General features: G+C 39.8%; 1 protein-coding gene across 2 annotated transcripts in view; it reads right to left on the bottom strand.

Annotated features, from left to right (window-relative positions):
• The window catches only part of TMEM232 (transmembrane protein 232), a 246,282-nt gene that overhangs the window by 27,269 nt on the left and 195,984 nt on the right, over positions 1 to 23,029 (bottom strand). Inside the window, exon 15 of one of the 2 annotated variants that reach the window (XM_072958292.1) lies at positions 15,166 to 15,310. The exons of the other annotated variant lie outside the window; for it this stretch is intronic. The gene's annotated coding sequence lies outside the window, so the exon portion shown is untranslated. Of the gene's footprint in view, positions 1 to 15,165; positions 15,311 to 23,029 lie in introns of those variants that run through there. 2 annotated transcript variants of the gene reach the window in all.

The raw sequence follows: 23,029 nt of genomic DNA, 5'->3' as shown, positions 1-23,029 counted from the left end.
GTAACTTCTGGGAATTATCAGGCTGTCTAATAGTATGCATTTGGAGTCCCAAAAGTAGAAAAATGAAAGAATGAGGCAGAAAACATGTTTTATCAATAGTGGCTAAGATTTTTAAAATTTTAACAAAAAATATCAGTCTACAGATTGTAAAGCTTAACAAACTCCAAGTATCGTGCCCCAGGTAGAATAAAGAAAACTGTATCGAGGCATTATTATAGTCAACTTGTTGAAAGCCAAAAAGAGAGACAATCTTAAAGGAGAGAGGGAAAAACACATTATATACAAAGGAATAACTCTAAGAATAACGGATGACTTCTCCTCAGAAACACTGCGAGCCAAAAGATGGCGGCATGACTGGTTCATCCAAGTATTGGTAAAGACGTAGAGCAAATAGAATCCTCATACATCACTGGGGTAGGTGTAAAAATGATTAACCAACTATGGAAAATCTTTGAGTTTTCCTTGTATAGTCCAACCTTCATTTATCTGTGACCGAGACATTATACCAGTTATCTACCTGGAGAAATGAAAGTATCTGCCCACAAAATGATCAATAGGGGAATGGATAAATAAACCTTGATATGATCGTATAACATGTAGAGCAGAAACATGAGAAACTGAGTCATTTAAATAACTCACATAGGCCAGCTGAACCCCAGATGACCTTCAGCTACATGCACATGACAAAAGACTAGTTTCAAACCACTGAGTTTGGGGATGATGTTATGCAACATTATTTTAGCAATAGCTAACCGATAAACTCGGTAACAAAATGTTGCACTAACTTCATCTACTTGTACCTATCTTTTTATTAAGATCCATAATTCACCTTGTTGTTACTTTGCAAACGAACATGAAGTTGTAGGTGTTCTTCCAATAATGAACCTTTGTTTCACTAACATCCAGTTTATGCGCTGCCGTGATTTTCCTGTGTCTTCCTGCACACAAGCTTACTTGTTTTGGTGCCAAATCACAGTGCAGTCTTCTTGAAGACATTTTAACTAGCAGTGCAACTAAACTTGTACAGAGCCAACAGTGCACGTAAGTGAAGAGAGGTTGGTGGTGAAGAGTTACGATCAAATTTGTGCACGTACAGGCACAGACAACCATGCTTGGCTGATGGCCACTGTAAAGTCCCATCAATTATGGGGAAAATGCCAATTTCAAAGTGTTAAAATGTAAAATAAATGTGCTTCTTAAAATCGGTGGGAAATGGTACATCTCCAGTCACGACATTCACAGCCTGAGTTGCTAATGCTGGAGTTGGGTTTCTCTTTCTGGAAGAGGTTCGTTCTTTTCAAAATGCCAGATTTTAAGAAAAGCTTTAGACATAACCTCCTATGTCACTTCCATCCTTCCATCTGTTGAATAGCTTTTAGCTCCTGCTATGTATTCTTTCTCTGTCAGGGTTGGGATGGCCTCTAACTTTGGTGATTTTGCTCTCTAGTTGTAATTGAGGGCTTGGAATCGGTTTCTGGTGTACATTGCCACCCATAGATGCAAGCAAGAAGTGCTCTTACTCTGGGCTTCAGATGGGAGCAAATACTGCCCTGGTGCTCTGGCCAAGGTCTTCTTTTCAGAGCAAGGAGCTGATTGGGCTAAAGAGACGTGTCCACCTAAAGTCTAAGCGCCTTCCCCAAGTCTACTTGCCTTCAGGTACTGGGAGGGTGGCCCGTGTAGCTGATGTCTGCAACTCTTGGCCTGAGGAGTGGGCAAGGGTGTCTGTTTACAAGGGCATAGACAGAGCTGGATGATGTGGCTGACGAAATGCATGTGCATTAGGTCTCTTGCCATGCATGTCAGAGACAGATGGTAGGAAGAAAAGAGTGCGGGTGAGAGGCTAGGGACACAGCCTACTTTCCCGGCCCCACCAGATTCCAGCATGGAGCTCCATGCCAATTCTAAATTTGAGCCTTGCCTTCCAGTTCATTGCAAAGGTGTAGGTTTCAAACCAGAGGGATAATAAAAATAAAATCAAAAATTAAAATTAAAAACTTTTATTTAAATTTATTAGCTTGATTTGTATCATTTAAACGTTTATGCAGATGGCATATGGACCTTCGGTTGTCTTCTTCTGCCAAGTCCCACAAATACTAGGTGTAGGCATGCAGATTAGAAATACTGGAGGACTCCATAAATAGTGGAATAAAACACTCACACTACAGACTTGATTTACAAAAAAGTCAGCTTTTTAAAATATAATACTTGATCTTCTGGGTTTCCCCTAACCCATATTCAGTTAGGTGGCAAAAGATGGAAGCTTTAGAATTTCCATGTGAAGGTGGGTGACTTAGTTTCTTTAGGCAGTTTGACAAATGTTTGATCACTCTCCTCACATTCCCTTTCAATAATAATAATAACAACGATGAAGACCTTTCTGAGGGCTATGTGTCAAGTGTTGTGTGAGGATTTTCAGTGTACAAACTCACTTAATCCTCAAAGTGAGGTGGGTATTACCATGACTCCATCTTAAGGAGTGCAATTAAGATACAGAAAGGTTAGTTAACTTGCTCAAATTTGCACAGCTGGAAGGTAGAGAAATAAGAAATAAATAAAAACCAAGGTAGACTGGCTTCAGAGTTCATATTCTTTCTTTATCATGGTGCGGTTCTGCTTGTCTCAGGTGGTATCTGTAGGTCCTGTTTCCTGGGACATTATATTAGCATCCTTCCTGAAACTCTCTCAGTCTACAGGAGCTTCCCCACCCCTAGCCTTCCGCACACAGGATAGAGGGTGAGACTCTGCGGTCTCAGTCCATCCGTCCAGCCACTTCCCTTGCAGATGCCACCCTGGATGAAAGGGATGAGGCGTTTTCCTGAAGGGCTGCGTCACCCGTGTCCTGCTGGTCTACCCCAGGGCAGCTTGCCCGGGTGCTCCCGGCTGTTTCCCTACCCCTCTTGGATGTTTATGTCAGGACACATCCCCAGAGAGGTAACAAGGACACATGTATTGGACCTCTCTTCATATCCGTGCTTCTCTTTTCTCTCTTCCAACTTTTCCAGAGTTCAGTGGTATGTCTACTTTATTCATTTTTCTGTCAATAAGAGGCATCCCCTTTCTTTCCCCTTTTGATATGATATTCACCACCTCCTTCCTTTTTAGAATATAAATATATTTTTTATCTTATTTTTTTGGAGGGGAGGAACTAGGTTTTATTTTTACTTTGATTTATAATTAGACTTGTTTTCATTTTACTTATTTTTAGTGGAGGTACCAGGGATTGAACCCAGGACCTCTTGCATGCTAAGCATGTGCTCTACCACTGAGCTATATACCCTCCTAGAATATAAATACATTTTTTAATTGTGGTAGAATACATGTAGCATAAAATTCACCATCTTAATCAATTTTAAGTGTACTTTTCAGGAGTATTAAGTATATTCACATTGTTCAACCAGTCTCAAGAATTTTTTCATCTTAAAAAACTAAAACACAGTAAACAGCAGCTCCCCATTTCTCCCTCCCCTCAGGCCCTGGCAACTACCATTCTACTTTTTTTTCTATAAATCCAGTTACTTTTTTACCTCATATAAATGGAATCATGTAGTATTTTTTTTTACTTTTTTAAATTGAAGTATAGTCAGTTTACAATGTTGTGTCAATTTCTGATGTACAGCACAATTCTTCAGTCATACATGAATATACATATATTTGTTTCACATTCTTTTTTGCCATAAGCTACTATAAGATATCAAATATAGTACCCTGTGCTACTCAGTATAAACTTGTTTATCTATTTTATATACACCAGTCAGTATCTGCAAATCTCAAACTCCCAATTTATCCCTTCCTCCCCGCTTCCCCCTGGTAACCATAAGTTTGTTTTCCATGTCAGTGAGTCTGTTTCTTTTTTTTTTTAACATTTATATTGATTTATATTTTACAATGTTGTGTCAAATTCCAGTGTTCACAATTTTTCAGTCATTCATGGACATATACACACTCATTGTCACATTTTTTTCTCTGTGATTTATCATAACATTTTGTGTATATTTCCCTGTGCTATACAGTGTAATCTTGTTTATCTATTCTACAATTTTGAAATCCCAGTCTATCCCTTCCCACCCTCTACCCCCCTGGTAACCACAAGTCTGTATTCTCTGTCCATGAGTCTTTAGATTCCACATATGAGCAATCTCATATGGAATTTTTCTTTCTCTTTCTGGCTTACTTCACTTAGAATGACATTCTCTAGGAGCATCCATGTTGCTGCAAATGGCATTATGTTGTCGTTTTTATGGCTGAGTAGTATTCCATTGTATAAATATACCACCTCTTCTTTATCCAGTCACCTATTGATGGACATTTAGGCTGTTTCCATGTTTTGGCTATTGTAAATAGTGCTGCTATGAACATTGGGGTGCAGGTGTCATCCTGAAGTAGGGTTCCTTCTGGATACAAGCCCAGGAGTGGGATTCCTGGGTCATAAGGTAAGTCTATTCCTAGTCTTTTGAGGAATCTCCACACTGTTTTCCATAGTGGCTGCACCAAACTGCATTCCCACCAGCAGTGTAGGAGGGTTCCCCTCTCTCCGCAGCCTCTCCAGCATTTGTCATTTTTGGATTTTTGAATGACGGCCATTCTGACTGGTGTGAGGTGATACCTCATTGTAGTTTTGATTTGCATTTCTCTGATAATTAGTGATATTGAGCATTTTTCATGTGCTTTTTGATCATTTGTATGTCTTCCTTGGAGAATTGCTTGTTTAGGTGTTCTGCCCATTTTTGGATTGGGTTGTTTATTTTTTTCTTATTGAGTCGTATGAGCTGCTTATATATTTTGGAGATCAAGCCTTTGTCGGTTTCACTTGCAAAAATTTTCTCCCATTCCGTAGGTTTTCTTCTTGTTTTATTTCTGGTTTCCTTTGCTCTGCAGAAGTTTGTAAGTTTCATTAGGTCCCATTTGTTTATTCTTGCTTTTATTTCTTCAAGGAGAAAATTTTTGAAATGTATGTCAGATAATGTTTTGCCTATGTTTTCCTCTAGGAGGTTTATTGTATCTTGTCTTATGTTTAAGTCTTTAATCCATTTTGAGTTGATTTTTGTATATGGTGTAAGGGTGTGTTCTAGCTTCATTGTTTTACATGCTGCTGTCCAGTTTTCCCAACACCATTTGCTGAAGAGACTGTCTTTATTCCATTGCATATTCTTGCCTCCTTTGTCGAAGATTAGTTGACCAAAGGTTTGTGGGTTCATTTCTGGGCTCTCTATTCTGTTCCATTGGTCCATATGTCTGTTTTGGTACCAATACCATGCTGTCTTGATGACTGTAGCTCTATAGTATTGTCTGAAGTCTGGGAGAGTTATTCCTCCAGCCTCTTTCTTTCTCTTCAGTAATGCTTTAGCAATTCTAGGTCTTTGATGGTTCCATATAAATTTTATTATGATTTGTTCTAGTTCTGTGAAATATGTCCTGGGTAACTGGATAGGGATTGCATTAAATCTGTAGATTGCCTTGGGCAGTGTGACCATTTTAACAATATTGATTCTTCCAATCCAAGAGCATGGAATATCTTTCCATTTTTTAAAGTCTTCTTTAATTTCCTTCATCAATGGTTTATAGTTTTCTGTGTATAATTCTTTCACCTCCTTGGTTAGATTTATTCCCAGATATTTTATTACTTTGGGTGCTATTTTAAAGGGGATTGTTTCTTTACTTTCTTTTTCTGTTGATTTATCGTTAGTGTACAGAAAGGCAACTGATTTTTGAACATTAATTTTGTAACCTGCTACCTTGCTGAATTCTTCAATCAGCTCTAGTAGCTTTTGTGTGGACCTTTTAGGGTTTTCTATATATAGTAACATGTCATCAGCATATAATGACACTTTTACCTCTTCTTTTCCAATTTGGATCCCTTTTATTTCTTTCTCTTGCCTGATTGCTGTGGCTAGGACTTCCAGGACTGTGTTGAATAGGAGTGGTGATAGTGGGCATCCTTGTCTTGTCCCAGATTTTAGTGGGAAGCTTTTGAGTTTTTCACCGTTGAGAACTATGCTGGCTGTAGGTTTGTCATATATAGCTTTTATTATGTTGAGATATGTTCCCTCTATACCCACTTTGGCGAGAGTTTTTATCATAAATGGGTGTTGAATTTTATCAAATGCTTTTTCTGCATCAATTGAGATGATCATGTGGTTTTTGTCCTTTCTCTTGTTGATGTGATGTATTACATTGATTGATTTGCGTATGTTGAACCAGCCTTGTGTCCCTGGGATGAACCCCACTTGGTCATGATGTATAATCTTTTTTATGTGTTGTTGGATTCTATTTGCTAAAATTTTGGTGAGGATTTTGGCGTCTATGTTCATCAGTGATATTGGCCTATAATTCTCTATTTTTGTAGTGTCTTTGCCTGGTTTTGGTATCAGGGTGTTGGTGGCTTCATAGAATGAGTTTGGGAGTATTCCCTCCTTTTCAATCGTCTGGAAGAGTTTGAGAAGGACTGGTATGAGTTCTTCTTTGTATGTTTGGTAGAATTCCCCGGTGAAGCCGTCCGGTCCTGGACTTTTATTTGTAGGGAGGTTTTTAATTGCTATTTCTATTTCCTTTCTAGTGATCGGATTGTTCAAGTGTTCAGTTTCTTCTTGATTCAGTTTTGGTGGACAGTATGTTTCCAGAAACTATCCGTCTCCTCTAGGTTATCCGGTTTGGTTCCATATAGTTTTTCATAATATTCTCGTATGATATTCTGTATTTCTATTTTGTTTGTTGTAATTTCTCCATCTTCCTTTCTTATTTTGCTAATTTGTGCTCTCTCTTTTTTCTTCTTTGTGAGTTTGGCCAGAGGTTTGTCGATTTTATTTACTTTTTCAAAAAACCAGCTTTTGGTTTGGTTGATTTTTTCTATGGTCTTGTTAATCTCTATTGTATTTAATTCCTCTCTGATCTTCATTATTTCCTTCCTTCTGCTGCTTTTTGGGGCTTTTTGTTGTTCTTTTTCTAATTGATTCAGGTGGTGTGTTAACTTGTTTATTTGACATTGTTCTTCTTTTTTGAGGAAGGCCTGTATCGCTATAAACTTCCCTCTTAGCACTGCCTTTGCTGTGTCCCATAGGTTTTGAGTGGTTGTGCTTTCATTATCATTTGTCTCAAGGTATTTTTTAATTTCAGCTTTGATTTCCTCATTGATCCATTGTTTTTCCAGTAACATATTGTTTAATCTCCATGCTTTTCTTTTTTTCTCCTTTGTTTCTCTGTTGTTGATTTCCAGTTTCATGGCATTGTGGTCAGTAAAGATGCTTGAGATAATTTCTATCTTCTTAAATTTGTTGAGGTTTCTTTTGTGTCCAAGTACATGATCGATCCTGGAAAATGTTCCATGTGCTCTTGAAAAGAATGTATATTCTATTTTTTGGGGGTGTAATGCTCTGAAAATATCCACCAAATCTAGTTTTTCTATTGTAGTATTTAATTTCTCTGTTGCCTTGTTTATGTTCTGTCTGGAAGATCTGTCTAGTGATGTTAATGCAGTGTTAAAATCTCCAACTATGATTGTATTCCTATCAATATCGCCCTTTATCTCTGTTAGTAATTCTTGTATGTACTTAGGTGCTCCTATATTGGGTGCATATATATTAACGAGTGTAATGTCTTCATCTTGTATCACTCCTTTAATCATTATAAAATGTCCCTCTTTATCTTTCCTTATGGCCTTTGTTTTAAAGTCTATTTTGTCTGAAATCAGTACTGCAACACCTGCTTTTTTGGCTTTTCCATTTGCATGGAATATCCTTTTCCATCCTTTCACTCTCAATCTATATGTGTCCTTCTCCCTAAAGTGGGTCTCTTGTATGCAGCATATTGAAGGTTCTTGCTTTATTATCCAGTCTGCCACCCTATGTCTTTTGACTGGAGCATTTAGTCCATTAACATTTACAGTAATTAATGATAGATGTGTGTTTATTGCCATTTTGAACTTATCTTTGCAGTTGAATTGGTATACCCTTTGTTCCTTTCTTCTTCCTTTTGTGGTTTGGTAATTTTCCTTTGTATTATCATGGATTTTATTTAATTTTTGTGACTCCCTTGTAAATTTTTGACTTGCGGTTACCCTTTTTTGTAAATCTATTAACCTATACCTGTTTTTATTAAACTGATAATAACATGATCTCAAACCCATCCTACTGTTAAAAAATTTTAAAAAAGAAAGAAAAAAAATTCTATATTTCCCTGCCTCCCTCTCCCACTCTCAGTGATTTGTATGTCTTCTTTTATAATTTCGTGTTTTCTTTATTTGTAATTCATGAGTTATCACCTTTCCAGTTGTGAGTTTCTCATTTCTGTAGCATCCTGCTGCTTTTCTATTTAGAGTAGCCCTTTCAATATTTCTTTTAGCATGGGTTTAGTGTTGCCAAACTCCTGCAGCTTTTTTTTTTTGTCTGTGAAACTCTTTATTTCTCCTTCTATCCTAAAGGATAGCCTTGCTGGATAAAGTATCCTAGGCTGCATCTTTTTTTCATTCAGGGCTTTGAATATATCTTGCCACTCCCTTCTGGCCTGTAGTGTTTGTGTAGAGAAATCAGCTGAGAGCCTTATGGGGGTTCCCTTGTAATTCACTCTTTTTCTCTTGCTGCCTTTAGAATCATTTCTTGATCCTTGACTCTGGCCATCTTGATTATGATATGTCTTGGTGTGGGTCTATTTGGGTTCTTCCTGTTTGGGACCCTCTGAGCTTCCTGTACTTGGATATCTGATTCCTTCTGTAAGTTTGGGAAGTTTTCAGTCATGATTTCTTCAAAAACCTTTTCAGTCCCCTTTAATCCTTCTTCCCCTTTTGGGACCCCTATTATGCGAAGATTGGGATGCTTTATATTACCCCATAGGTCCCTTATGCTATTATCATTATTTTTTATTTGCTTATCTTATAGTTCTTCTGAATGGGTGCTTTCTATTGCCCTGTCTTCTAGATCACTAATTCGTTCCTCTGCATTAACTAGTTAGGCTTTGCACAGCTATTAGATCATTCCTCATCTCTGTCAATGAGTTACCCATTCTGCTTGGCTCTTCTTTATAGCTTCAACTTCATTTTTGACATATTTTCTCTCTCTAAGCACTATCTCTTTTAATTCCTTCAGCAATTTGATCACTCCTTTTTTGAAATCTTGATCTAGTAGGCTATCGATGTCTATTTCATTGAGCTTTCTTTCAGGGGATTCCTCTTGTTCTTTTAATTGGGAAAGGTTTCTCTGCTTCTTCATCTTGCTCATACCTCTCTGGCACTGTGGTTTATGGAGTATCAGTTGTCTATTTTGGATCTTAAGGATTTTATCTATCTAATGCCTATTTATGAATAGAACTTAGGGAAAAAGAAAGAAAGAAATAATAAGAGAGAGAGAAAGATTTTTAAAAGAAGGGAGAAAGAGGGTTTGAAAACACTGTATAATGAATAATAGAAGAGCGAGTTGAAGCAGAGTATTAATCGGGTGGAGACGTCCTTTTAAAACCTTTAAAAAAAAAAAGAAAAAGAAAAAAGGGGTGGGGAGATGAATAGATGTATTTGAAGCCTGTGTCTAATCAATAACAGGACATCAAAACCCAAGAGAAATAGAAATGAATTAAGAAGTAAAAATTAAGAGAGTAATTGAAAATAGAACAGGTAAAAACAGATTTAAGAACAAAACAAAAAACAAACAAAAAAAACCAAAAACAAAACAAACAAACAAACAAAAAAAGGTGTTGTCGGTGTTCTCCTGGAGTCTGTGTGCTTTTAATGTGAAGTCTTTCTGTCTTCGTCCTGTTTTGGAAGCTCAGCTTGTTTTCAGAGGCCCTCCGTTGGCGCCCTCTTCTGTGCTGCTCCCAGCACCTGTCGGCAAGCCGATCGCGACTCCTCCTAACACGGGGTCAGGTGCAGCTCTCCTCTGCTGCAGGCGGGCGGGTCACTGCCCCTCCGGATGCCGCAGTCAGATGTTGCAGACTGGCCAGGCAGGAGGGCGGGTCGTGCCCCCTCCCAGCACCTCGGTCAGGGGCTGTGTTCCTGCCCGACAGGTGGGGGGGGGTGGCCACTCTCCCTCTGCCTGCGCTGCCGGGAGCTCCGCTGCTCTGTGCGGCTGCGCGCTCCGCCCTGGCCGCGCTCCGCGGGTGGGCTCGGGGAACACCTAGGGGCAGCCTCGTCCCTGCTCCGAGCCAAGACCCAGCTCCTTGTTTGTCTTTGTGGAGCAAGTTCTCTGAGGGACCAGGATGGAAGGATCCCACCTGCCTCGGGCTGTAGGCCCGTCTCAGTCTGGCCCTTGAGGCTGCTGGGCCCTTCGGTGCGGATGCAGGTTTCGCCCCCGCCTGGGTGTTAAGCGCTGGAGAATATGGCGGCTGTGCCTGGGCCCCACCTCTCTTCCCCTGAAAAGTTTCCGCGGGTTTTCAGAGATGGGGGGATGCACCCTTCCCCCGAGAGCACATCAACCTTGCTGTTTTATGGAGGGCCCAGGTTGTTCTGTCCTGTACACCCACAGCCACGGCGCCCAGCCCTTTGCAGTCCCCCGGAGCTGCCTCCGTGCAGCCGCCCCGTCCTCCGCCAGGCTTGTGCAGCCTGGCCCTGCCCGCCGCTGCCGGCCCGCGTCTCAGGCTGGGTGTCGGGGGGACGCTCTGTGCCCGTTTAACTTAGTTCTGTCAGACAAGGGCTGCTCTGTACAGATTCGAGCCTCGGAGGCTCCCCCTCTGTCCTGCTGGCCTCTCAGTTGGAGAGGGGAGACCCAGCGAGCAAGCGCCAGTCCTCCTTTACCAGCTCCCTCCCCGCGGGACCCCTCCCGCGCTGCTTTGCCTTTTGTTCTTTCTTTTTTCATTTTTTCCTACCAGATTTTGGGCGTCTTTATCTTTTGAAGAGGGCGATGTTCTGTCGGAGTTCCGCAGGTGCGCTGGTTGGCTGAGTGAGTCTGTAGATGTGGATCTTGGTGTATTTGTGGGAGAGGGTGACTTACGAGCGTCCTTCTACTCCGCCATCTTGCCTCCCGAGTCTGTTTCTGTTCTAAAAATAAGTTCGTCTTTTTTTTTTTTTTTAGATTCCACTTATGAGTGATATCATATGGTATTTTTCTTTCTTTTTCTTTCTTTTTCATTTTGTAACTGAGTTATTTCACTTGGAACAATGTGCTTAAGATTCATCCATGTTGTAGCATATGACAGAATTCTCTTCCTTTTTAATGCTGAATACTATTCCATTGTATGTATAATCCACATTCATTTATTCATTTGTCAATAGATACTTGGGTTGCTTCCACTGTTTGGCCATTGTGAGTAATTCTGGTATAAATATGAATGTGCCCCCTTCCCTCTGAGTATCATAATATTTAAATGATGATAAAGGTATATGATACATGGGGTGGGGTGATAAAATCCACAATCTATATCAGTTGAATACTTTCAAAACATTATTTCTGTTACATCTTGTGTCCCATCTCCTTCGTGCTTTGATATCAGAGCTCCTCAGAGCTTTGATCTCACAGACACAGAAATAAGTTGTCAAACACATCCACTCAGTTTTCAAGGATATTAGTTCATACATGAGAAAGATTGGTATTTGTCAATTCTTCCCACAGAGGAATGATTTTAACATTAAAAACAGAGGTCAATAGAAGAACTAATTACTTTGGATGCTGGAGACATTGTTTTACACTACTTCTTACAGCAGGAAATAATTGGGAATTCAACCCTGAACAATCCCATCTCTCGAAAATATTGTTAGAGGAAAGCTACTGCCAAATCTAATCAAGCCTATTTTCCTTGCCTTTGATATGGCAGCTACAGAGTGAATGGAAACCACTGAAACACCTTCATGAACATGCTGTAAGAGCGCCCTATTTCAGTTTCCACATCTCTGCTTGGGTTGAAGCAATCATGGCCATTGACAGGTCGAATATATGCTTCCCTTATTGAGGAGAAAAAATCAAGGCTGCTGTATCAGCTTAAGAGTGAAAATAAGTGGCCAAACTCTCTTTTTTGGACAGAGCAAAAATAACAGGGAGAACATCTTTCTGTAACATAAAGTTAGGTGTGTTTTTATTTACAATTCATCCTTTTCCAACAAAATGTTAACACAGTTGAGTAAATATTAAGACATTTTTGTTGTTTGATTTTTCTTTTCACAAGTTAGTTCTCAGACTTTCCATAAATTTCTAGATGTTTCCAGTGGAAGGACACTTAGGTCCATCCTTGTTTTATGTTGTAAAGAATCTAAAGTGTTGAGTTTAAGTTGAAGTCCTTTCAGCTCCTGAATCACAGTTTCATAATTTGTTAAGTTCTTATCAAAGCATATTAAACTTTTGGTAAATTTAATATCTACTTCAAAAGGAAGAAATCACTACATTTTTAAATATAACTCTCAAAGCATTACAGATTAGGCTGAGTTATTTGTTTGTCTGATAGTCCCCCTACAATAATTTCCCATCACTCTCAGTAAAATTCCAAACCTGGAACCATGGCTGTCATAGTTCTACCTGATCTGGCTTGAATTTTCCTAATCTCATCTCCTTCCTATCCCTCTGGGGTCTATTCCTCTACAGCCTCCTGAACACTTGCTTTTCTTTGAACAGATTCAGTTCACCCCAATCACACCCAGATAGGATGCTACCCTGTAGTAATGTATTAACTCCAAAGATCTCAAATTCTTAAAACTTAAAGGCTTTGTCTTCTTGGGCCCATCATTTTTATTAAGGGATTCAAGGGTGAAAGAGGACTTAATATCTTGAACATTGTTAATTATTTTTCTGAAGGGGAAAAAAAAAAAGCACTGTAAGTTTTCAAGCCAGTGAGTACATATTTCAACCAGAAGTGACACACATCATTTTCTTTCACAATTCATTGGTCATTTGCCATATGGCCCACCACAACACAACTGTGCCAGAAAAGTATAATGTTCCTGGAAGAGGGAAGAAGCATAAATACTTGGCAGAAAGAATAAAGGCTAAATAAGAAGTATGAATTACCCCAGGTACTTTGCATTTGCTGAAATCACTGCCTGGAACGCTCTTTCCGCAGAAAGTCAGATGGCTCCGTCTCTCTTCATCCCAATTTTTCTGAAATCCCTAGACAGATCATCCCTAATGACCCTTCCACCCTTCCTAAAACATTTCTTCCCTCGTCACTCTTTATCTGCTTTATTTTTATCCCTCACTCAACCCTATCAGAAACTACATTTTTGTTACTGGTTTATGCACACAGATACACATATTACTGTTTTAATACGTTGAATGCTGTATTTTCTGTTGTGTTTATTGATTCATTGATATATCCACAGTGCTTAAAAGAGTATCTGGAACTCAGCAGGTAGTTAATAAATATTAGTTGAATAAATGAGTGAATATATCAGATTGGAGAATAGCAGTTTAGACCATCTGTCTCTCCATCCATCTCTATGTGTTGGAATTTTGTTTCATATAAATGCTGCAAGGATTCAAATTTAGTTTCATGCAACATTTTAATATGAAGTTAGTTCCTGAAGTTTTATAAATCCACTTGGGTCTGCTTCATGAGGCTCCCTCTACTGGTTATCTTGGGGCAGGGCAAAGATGAAGCTCAGTCTAGCTTAGTTTTTAAATTATCAAAATCTAGGAAATCAAGAGATCACTTAAACGTTAACTTGTTTCTTTGGGATAACGGCTTTGGAATACAACTGCCTATCCCTTGCCCGACTGTCATTTCCAGGATGGCGTGTGACTTGTCTGGGGGAGGGAGGTATGGCCTGTGCAAGGCAGCAGAGGGAAGACTGTCCTTAAACCTTCCCAGTGTCCTCTGGATTCTCCCCGACCTCAACTGCAGAATGGATGAACCACTGTGCTTTCTGCACTAATGTGCCTTGATGTCGATCTAATCCTCTCTGGCAATTGGGATATGTGTGCTAACACCAGAGACCTGGCTTCCCATCTCACCTCATGACTGCTTGAGTCATTGGAAATGGCTGCATCCAGCACCTCTCCCTTCAGCTGACTGACTTACCAGTTCCCTCAGCAGTGCAGGAGTCAATGCTACTAACGTGAGGTGTGCAGGCTCCTTATCTATCTGGATGTGTATAACCACCCCCATCCCTTGAGATAAGGGGTGAGGGTATCAAGTACCTTTAAATCTGTTCCTTCCAACTCTCTTGTTCTCCACACAGTCTCAGTAGGTTGGACCTTTTCTTCAAGACCCTCCTTTCCTCTCCTCTAGGGCCATAAGTGATCCTAGTGATCACGCTGGAGCATATATTCTTTGGAAGGAATTCTATTACATGTGTCCTCTAGCCATTGCTTTTGATTAGGAGGCTTCTGATTGGAAAGCCACATGAAACATTCAAGCCGGTGATGAACAGGATTCAATATATTTGTATAATATCGAAAATATGCCATTACTTGTAATAACCTTAAAAATTTTCTAAAGGCTCTAGTATGCTCACAAAAATAATTTATATGTAAGGAATAGATAAAACAGACTCTTTTAATGGACCTGAAGTCAGGTAACCTGTGAAGTGTTATGCTTTCTAGATAGTCAGGATGATGATTCTTGCAGCACTTCCCCCCCAACCCCGACTCCAGTATTATAAGTACTGGCTTTGATGTCAGTTTCAATGGGGCTAAACTACATTCTGTTTTATTTTGCATGTGTTACGTACGCCGTGCAAGCCTTCTGAATGTATAATAGCCATGTAAAGCATTGCAACCTGAGCACAGCAGCGTGTGCGTGAAGGCATGCTCCCTCACTCCTGGTACACGAGCCAGCTTCTCTAAAAGTGAGCTCGTTATTTCTATAGAAAGACCTTAAGGGTGCCTCAGTATCATTTATTCATCCTTTCAGTTATTCCAGAAACACATGTTGAGAGCTTATTGTGGACTAGACACTGTTTTAAGTTCTGAGGAATACACCATTGAGTCAGTACAACAGCTTTGCTCTTAAGTTTAGTCTCATTCTTATTGTCATCCTTGAGACTCTTGTCATTTTCAATCTTAACTAAACATGCTGACACAATGGCAGATGCACTGTAGTACAGTGCTTAAGAACACAGGCCTGGGAGTCAGATAGATAGGTCAGGTTCAAAAAGGCCTACTTACTAGCTGTGCAACTTTAAACAAATTAATTGACCTCTCTTAGTCTTAGTTCCTCATCTATAAGATGATAATGGTACATATGCCCAGAGTTGCAAAAAAAAATTATCATTAAATGAGAAGCATTACACAGTATTTAGACCATAGTAAGGCATCAGAGTTCAATACATTTGGCTTTTAATGTCGTCGTCGTCGTCATCATCATCATCATCATCATCACTGTCATCATCACCATCACCAAGTCCACTTGTCTGCCTTTGTTTTCTTATTTAAAATTGTTGCCATGTTATTCATTTATCCAGAGTAATCTTAAGGAGGCAGATGAACAGGAAATACACACTTTAGGATCATAGGGAAATGTAAGGAAGTAACAAGACAGCCTATGTAAATACCTACTTCACTTCCCAAATGTTCTTTTGCCATCCCTAGAGGAACAGACATGTCTGCATCTGGAACCTTGGCATTATTACTCAATTTCACTTTTCAATGGCTTTTTTTTTGTTTTGGTTTTGGTTTTTTTTTCCGTATATATATTTTTTTTTATTGAAGTATAGTCAGTTTCCAATGTTGTGTCAATTTCTGGTGTCCAGCATAATGCTTCAGTCATACATGAGCATACATATAGTCATTTTCATATTCTTCTTCACCATAAGATACAAGATATTGAATGTAGTTCCCCGTGCTATACAGTATAAACTTGTTGTTTTTATATATCAGTGACATGTTTTAACTAAAGCCATCAGTGCTCTTGTGAGGTAAGGTGGTAAAAATTCCACACATTGTATTAATGTAGAAGTGTTACAGGCAAAAGAGTAGGAGCTGAGTTAAAATCCTAGGTTTGCCTTTTGAATTTGGGGGATTTATAGCTAGCTGCAACTATTACCAAAATCCTTTTTAAAAACTGGTATTCTCCAAGATTCAAACACTAAGTGACAAATACAACATATCAGTGAAATAGACTCAGGGAATAGGGGATAACCCTCCATTTGTCTGAATTTAATGACTCTGCAAAGGATACAGAAATAGCACAACCAAAACCTTTCCCACTGGCTACACCCCCCTTCCCAGGCAAGATTTATTCTTACCAAACCACCATAACCATAACTATATAGTGGGATGAACACAGAGTAGCACTTATTCTGCACTCCTGAATGGTTATGAAAAACAGTCATGATTTCACATACATTTCATAAATTGTCAAACTTCTTAAGAACTTTAATTTTTCAGTTCTTTTGAGAGCTCATCTCAAGCTGCACAATCAATTCAACTTTATACACTTCCATTTTTTCTACTGTATTTTTAGTATATATTCATAAATGGCATTATATGTTTGGACAGAGAGAACCTCAGAATGGTATCATGGTATCATGGTATCACAGGTAGAAGTCCAAGTTGGGGCCCTGAGGAATATTCCTAATTGCTTCTGTCTCACCAGATCTCTGAGGGACCGTGGTGTGGTGCTTAAGAGCCCACAGACCTTCATCCTTAAGTGACATTTTGGCACATTACATAACTTCTGAAAGCCTCCATTTCCTCATGATTCAACAGAAATAATTGTACCTATGTCATAGTTTTGTTGTATTGAATGAACTAATGAATATCTCACGGTTAGCTCAGTGAACTGCACGTGCTCAGTTTTCTCATCTCTAACAGAGCATTAGTTTATTAATTCTAAGATCTCTTCTAGCACCAACATCTTCTGAGCTACTTAATTCCTCCTACCTCCCATCCTCATGATTCAGGGCTCTGTGTTGGCTGCAAGGGTTGTAATTGGCTTTCAAGTTCTTCTTCAAGGGACTTCAAACATTTATTATTTGGTAATTAATGAATAACTAGGTTTAAGTTTTCTTTTCACCCTCCTCCCTAAACCAGGTGTGGGGAATGCTTGACAGTTGTTTAACTTAGTTGAAAGACATTTTCAGAGCATTGTATTTCTCTTTCTTTGGCCAGACTGGGCCTACAAGGAAACTATCTATGGTCAGTCTTCCTGAGAATTTAGCATTTTTTAAAATTCAGTTTTTCAATGAAATAAAGCTAAGAGTGTCCTTAAAAAGAACCTAGAGTGTAAATAGCCAAAGCATCACTGGATTTCTACTCCAACGACGATGTATTTTAAAAGTTGTTCTGGTGATGCTAAAATGCTTAACCTCTATCTTGTTCATTAATTCATAAGAGAATCTGCCTTTTCCAAAATAGTCAACTTGGGAGATTTCGCTAAAAGTTGGATACCACAAGGATCATCCAACTAAAAAATGCTTTGGAAAGGCATTTCTTTTTTGTTTATTTTTTGGCTTTCCAATGAAGCAGGAATAAAAAAATAACTAGGCACTAGGTATTATGTAAATAGGTCCCTTAGCTAGAATGATTGGAGGGAAAAGTCAGCTCGAATAACATTAAAGCCAAATTATCCTTGAAATCTATGTCACTATGAAAAATGCATGTAGCTCAAAAGTAACCAAATCATCAACAAAATTTGCAAAACTGTATAAATATATGAATTTATGTTATAGAAGATGATAATTTAAAATGAGTTTTGCTCTAAGTTTCCAAACACATATTGCATGTCAGAGAAAATGGCTAGAATTATTATAAGGAGACTTATAAGCACTTTGTCTCAAGTGGCCATCCCAAGGCTGGGAAGTGCAGTGTGGGCTGAATATATTACTAGACATGCCTTTTCTATATAGGCATCGGCAGAGCAGGTTTTCATGAGTTATCATTGTTTATATTTAGCCCATGGGGAAGGTGATAAATGCCATCGATTATTCACATATAAAACAAACAGGGCTGCTCTTGTTCATGTTGCCACTTCAGCAAATGGAGGCGTAAGAGGGAATAAAGAGGCTTCGTTAGAATGGGATGATGTTAACTGAGAGTCACCGGGTGACCAAAGCGAGAGCTTACTGTGTGTGCAGCTGGACAAAATTTGAAAGCAACCCAAAGGCAGTCACTAAGAAATTCACTTTGAAATGTTGAAGTCAAGTTTAATTGAAGTATAGAGCTGTTATTCTCAGCCAGGAGCGATTTTTGTTCCCCAGGGTATTTTTTGTCATCAGGACTCATAGGGGACAAGGGGCAGGGCTGCAACTGGCATCTAGGGTTAGAGACCAGAAGTGCTGTTAAACAGCTTTAAATGCACAGAATTCCCACCCACTCATATTAAATAACTATCCAGCCCAAAATATTGGAAGTGCTACTATAGTAAAATGCTGCTATAGACCCTTGTGGTATAAACTTAGTGGGATGGTTATGATGGTATATGGGAAGAAGGAACTGTATTTACTAATTAAGCACTTTTAAGCAATATAAGAATTTATAGGTGACAGTTATTTTCTTTGGATTTTTCTAAATTGAAGTATAGTTGATTTACAATATTGTGTTAGTTTCAGGTATACAACAGAGTGATTCAGTTTTTTATATGTGTGTGTGTGTGTGTGTTTTAGATTATTTCCTATTGTAGCTTATTACAAGATACTGAATATAGTTCCTTGTGCTATACAGTAGATCCACTTTGCTTATCTAGTTTATATATAGTAGTCTGTATCTGTTAATTCCATACTCCTAATTTACCCCTCCCCCTCCCTTTCCACTTGATAGACATAAATTTGTTTTCTATGTCCTTGAGTTTGCTTGTTTTATATATAAATTGGCATTTTTTTAGATTACACATATCAGTGATATCATATAATGTCTTTCTCTGACTTTACTAAGTATGATATTATCTAGGCCCATCCATGGTGCTGCAAATGACAATATTTCATCTTTTTATGCCTGAGTAATATTCCATTGTATATATAATTGTATATCACTTCTTAAAGCCAGTCATCATTGATGGGCATTTGGGTTGTTTCCATGTAAATAGTGCTGCCACAAACACTGGGGAGCATGTGTCTTTTAGAATTAGAGTTTTTATCTTTTATGGATATATACCTAGGAGTGGGATCGCTGGATCATATGGTAGCTCTATTTTTAGTTTTTTAAGCAACCTCCATACTGTTTTCCATAGTGGATGCACCATTTTACATTCTCACCAACAGTGTGGGAGGGTATCCTTTTCTCCACACCTTTTCCAGCATTCATTATTTGTAGATTTTTTGATGGTAACCTTTCTGACCAGTGTGAGGTGGTACCTCATTGTGGTTTTGATTTGCATTTCTCTAATAATTAGAAATGTTAAGCATCTTTTCATATGCCTACTGGCCATCTGTATGTCTTCTTTGGAGAAATGTCTATTTGAGTCTTCTGCCCCATTTTTGATTGGGCTGTTTGTTTTTTGGATATTGAGTTACATGAGCTGTTTGTATATTTTGGATGTCAGCCCCTTGTTGGTTGCATCGTTAGCAAATATTTTCTCCCGTTCCATAGGTTGTCTTTTTGTTGATGGTTTCCTTCGCTGTGCAAAAGCTTTTAAGTTTGATTATGTTCCATTTGTTTATTTTTGCTTTTATTTCTTTTACCTTGGGAGACTGACCTAAGAATATATTGCTATGGTTTCTGTCAGAGAATGTTTTGCTTATGTTCCCTGCTAGGAGTTTGTCATGTCTTATATTTAGGACTTCAAACCATTTTATTTTTGTATAAGGTGTGAGGGAGTGTTCTAATTTCACTCATTTACCTGCAGCTGTCCAGCTTTCCCAACACTATTTGCCAAAGAGACTGTCTTTTCTCCATTATGTATGGTTCTTTTTTTCCCATTTTTCTTTCTGTCTGTTGTTCTGATTAGGTGATTTCCATTATTCTTTCTTCCAGATCACTTATTCGTTCTTCTGTGTCATTTAGTGTGCTGTTCATTGCTTCTAGACAGGTTTTTAATCTCAGCAATTGAGTTTTCTAAATTTGATTGGTTCCTTTTTATAGTTTCTAGTACCTTGTTACAGTGAACTGCATTTCTATTGATAATCTTAATTCCTTTAGCATTTTTATTACCTCCTTTTTGAACTCGGAATCTAGTAAACTGGTGAGGTCTGTTTCATTATTTGTTCTTTCAGGGGATTTCTTGTTCTTTTCAATAGTAGTTTCTCTGCTTTTTCATTTTTCTTCAGTTTCTCTTTATTAATGTAGGAGAAAAATTTATCTACTGTGGTCTTGAAGGAGTGTTTTTTGTGAAGTGTCCCTGTGTAGACGGTGTGAGTCTAGTATTTCTGGTGCGAAGGCTGGCTTTGGTATGGATGCCAGCCTTGTCTTTCCTCGGAGTTTGCCAGCCGTTACCCACTGGATGGGCATGTGATTGGTGCTGCAGTGTCCAGAGCCAACACCAGAAGTGGGTGGAGCCTCCTCTGCTCTGTGGCTGTCACTGTCCTGTCAGGGGTGGGGTCTGCTCCCCAGTTGTTGAAGTAAAAGCCCTGAGGATCGGGTTCAGTCAGGCTCCATTGCCCTTGAGAGCCTGCCCTACCCCAAAGGAGGTGACCACTGATGCAAGTGAGGCCTTTGTGGTCATAGTGAACCTCTGTGCCACCTGTGCAGGTGTCTGCAGTTCTGCACAAAAGCAGCCCAAGGCTGAGTCCCTCTCTCCACTGAGTTCGTCCCAGTCCCAGTGTTAGGGTCTAGTGAGGAGCAGGCTGGGCTGGGGTGCTGTGCCTGCAGAAATCGCAGTGGCTGTGCTACTGTCTGGGACCTGGGCTTCCTCTGTGGCAGCTCTCTCCCAGGATTTGTCCACCCCAGATTTGGCTCCATGCTGAAGTGTGAAGTGGTCAGAGCTGGAGTGTTCCTGCTGGGAAATGAACAGCTGCATGGTCCTGCCCAAGGCCTGTCCACCCAAGACTCAGTACCCGGCTGCTCTGTTTCTGTGGTGCCACTTGGTGCATGCATCGACAGTTTCTGCCATGGCCACCCTCTCCCCCCGCTATGTGTGCACTGACAGTGGGCTCTGCACTCTCCCCCACCCACCCACAACCCAGGCTCTCTGGTCTGTCTCCACACAGCTAGACTGAGTCTTCTCCCTGGGACTGTCTGCCTGGGATTCAGCACTCAGCCACTGTGTGCCCTTGTGGCACTACCGTGTGCATGCTCCCAATGTCGGTTGGTTAGATCAGGCACCCCCGTGCGTGTGCTGACTCTGCAGTTTGGCCAGGATCACACCGCAGGCACCTCAGTCTGTCTCTACACAGCTAGACTGATTCTCTGCCCTGATCTTGTGCCAGGCTGTGGTGTAGAGCAAGAGGGGCTAGGTGTTTGCCCCTCTGAATTGGGAAGTGCGGTGAGGCATAGGTCTCTCCTGGCCTTGATTGTTAGCAACCAGCACACATGCACTCCTTGAGAATAGAGTCTAGACTTCTCTATCCCCTCCATCTGTCCCGGCGGATTTTCCAGGGGGCAAGGGTGCTCCCCAGCGCAGGGGTCTGCCCATGTGGACCTTCTCTCCCTTACACATCCCTCCCAGGGGTGCCAGTCTTGCCTGATCCCTTTTTGTTTTATTTTTTTCTGTCCTACTGAGTGACGTAGAGGTCGTTCTTGCAGCTTTGGTTGTCAGGAGATCTGTCAGTCTCCAGCTGGTGTTCTTGAGAACTGGCCCACACGTAGATGTGTCTTTGATGTGTTTGTGGCGGTGGGGTGAGCTCTGTGTTCTCCTACTCTACCACTGTCCTCTTTGGATTTTTTGAATTGATAAACTTTTTTAAAATTAGAAAGATCACTTAAAATGAACTAGTAGACAGTTAAAATCTTATGTCCCAGAGGATTTTTTCCAGTAAGAGCAGAAGTATCAAGTACTTGAATTGTAATTGCTGGCCATTGCTACAGAGTTTCTGAAATTGTCCTGAGTTACTTTTTAAATTGTCTATTACCTCTGCATACCCCTTTCCCCAAAATGCCTTCTTACTAATGTCAAAATAAGAATATTTGTTTTGGGTATTTTCTTAAACTGTTTTTTCGTCATGCCCCAGAACGCTTTGTGAATCTTTTGACTTTACTTTTTAAAATTACACTAAAAGAAGTGCTTATTTTTATGTTTCTGTTACTTAGAGTTTACTATTTTTCTTTTCTCTTTCCTCCCCTAATATATGGCTTTTAATTTCTAATACCCGAGTGGAACTAGCTAAAATTCTTATAAATATTTCATTCGCAATAAGGTAAAAGGGCTGTGAGTTAGTTTGTGTGGTAAAGAATTTGCTTTGGTGGTTGCTAGGGGAAATCCTTTTGAGAATTTATAATAAATGGATACAGGAAGACCTAGATTTGTTCTTTTAAAATAAAAGTAAGCAAAGAGCACAGAGTAGCATAGAAACGAGGTTTAGATAGAAAGAAATTCTGACCTGAGATAGGCTAACAGTTCCAAATAGTAGACTCAGTTAAAGATGAATTAAGAGCTGCAAGAGCTGGAAAGGATAAATAGACGTGGAGTACCTCTCTCACTTTCCTTCTTCTCTTTCACTTAAAGTAGGACGACTAAGAAAATAAATGACTAAGGCTGAACAACATGAGAGGAGATGAAAAGAATCCACCTGGTGCCCAACCCAACCTGAGACTCATAGAACCCTTTGTGAATGTTGGGGTGAAATTAATATTGAGAGTAAATTACAAAGAGTACCAGTTGAGTTTGTGTTAAATTGAGTACTTACTGAAAGAATTAAGGGTTAATTATAAAGATAAACTGTAGTAAAAGTGTCTTTCTAAGCCACTGACATTAAATGTAAAAGGGAATGCATGCAGAAAAAGCAGAAAGGAGGGCCTAAAATGCAGATGAGAAGAAGTGAGGAATAACTTTTATTGCTAGATCTAATATGTCTTAGGCATTGAGCTGCACACCTTTCCAGTTATTTAACGAGTGGGCTTCAGCTCCAAACTCACCCCTCGGCTCTCTGCCCTGTGAGCTGGGGACAGGCGCACTCCAGGGAGACTTCCAGGATGGTCAAGGAAGAGCTTGACTCTTCCTGTTGTCTTGCTCCTCTTGGTAGCCTGGTTTCAGCAGCAATTTGTTCCAGTGTCCTTTTTGCCCTGTGCTTCCACTTTATTGTGCTGCATCAGAGGTATCAGCAGGAGCTGGGCAGTGCCGCCCCTCAGAGGTGTGAGTCCCACTGCGGGGTGCCTCC

This window comes from Vicugna pacos, chromosome 3, assembly GCF_048564905.1.
Source record: "Vicugna pacos chromosome 3, VicPac4, whole genome shotgun sequence".
NCBI lineage: Eukaryota > Metazoa > Chordata > Mammalia > Artiodactyla > Camelidae > Vicugna > Vicugna pacos.
The sequence above is the reverse complement of the archived record's forward strand: the minus strand, read 5'-3'. Positions and strand labels throughout refer to the sequence as shown.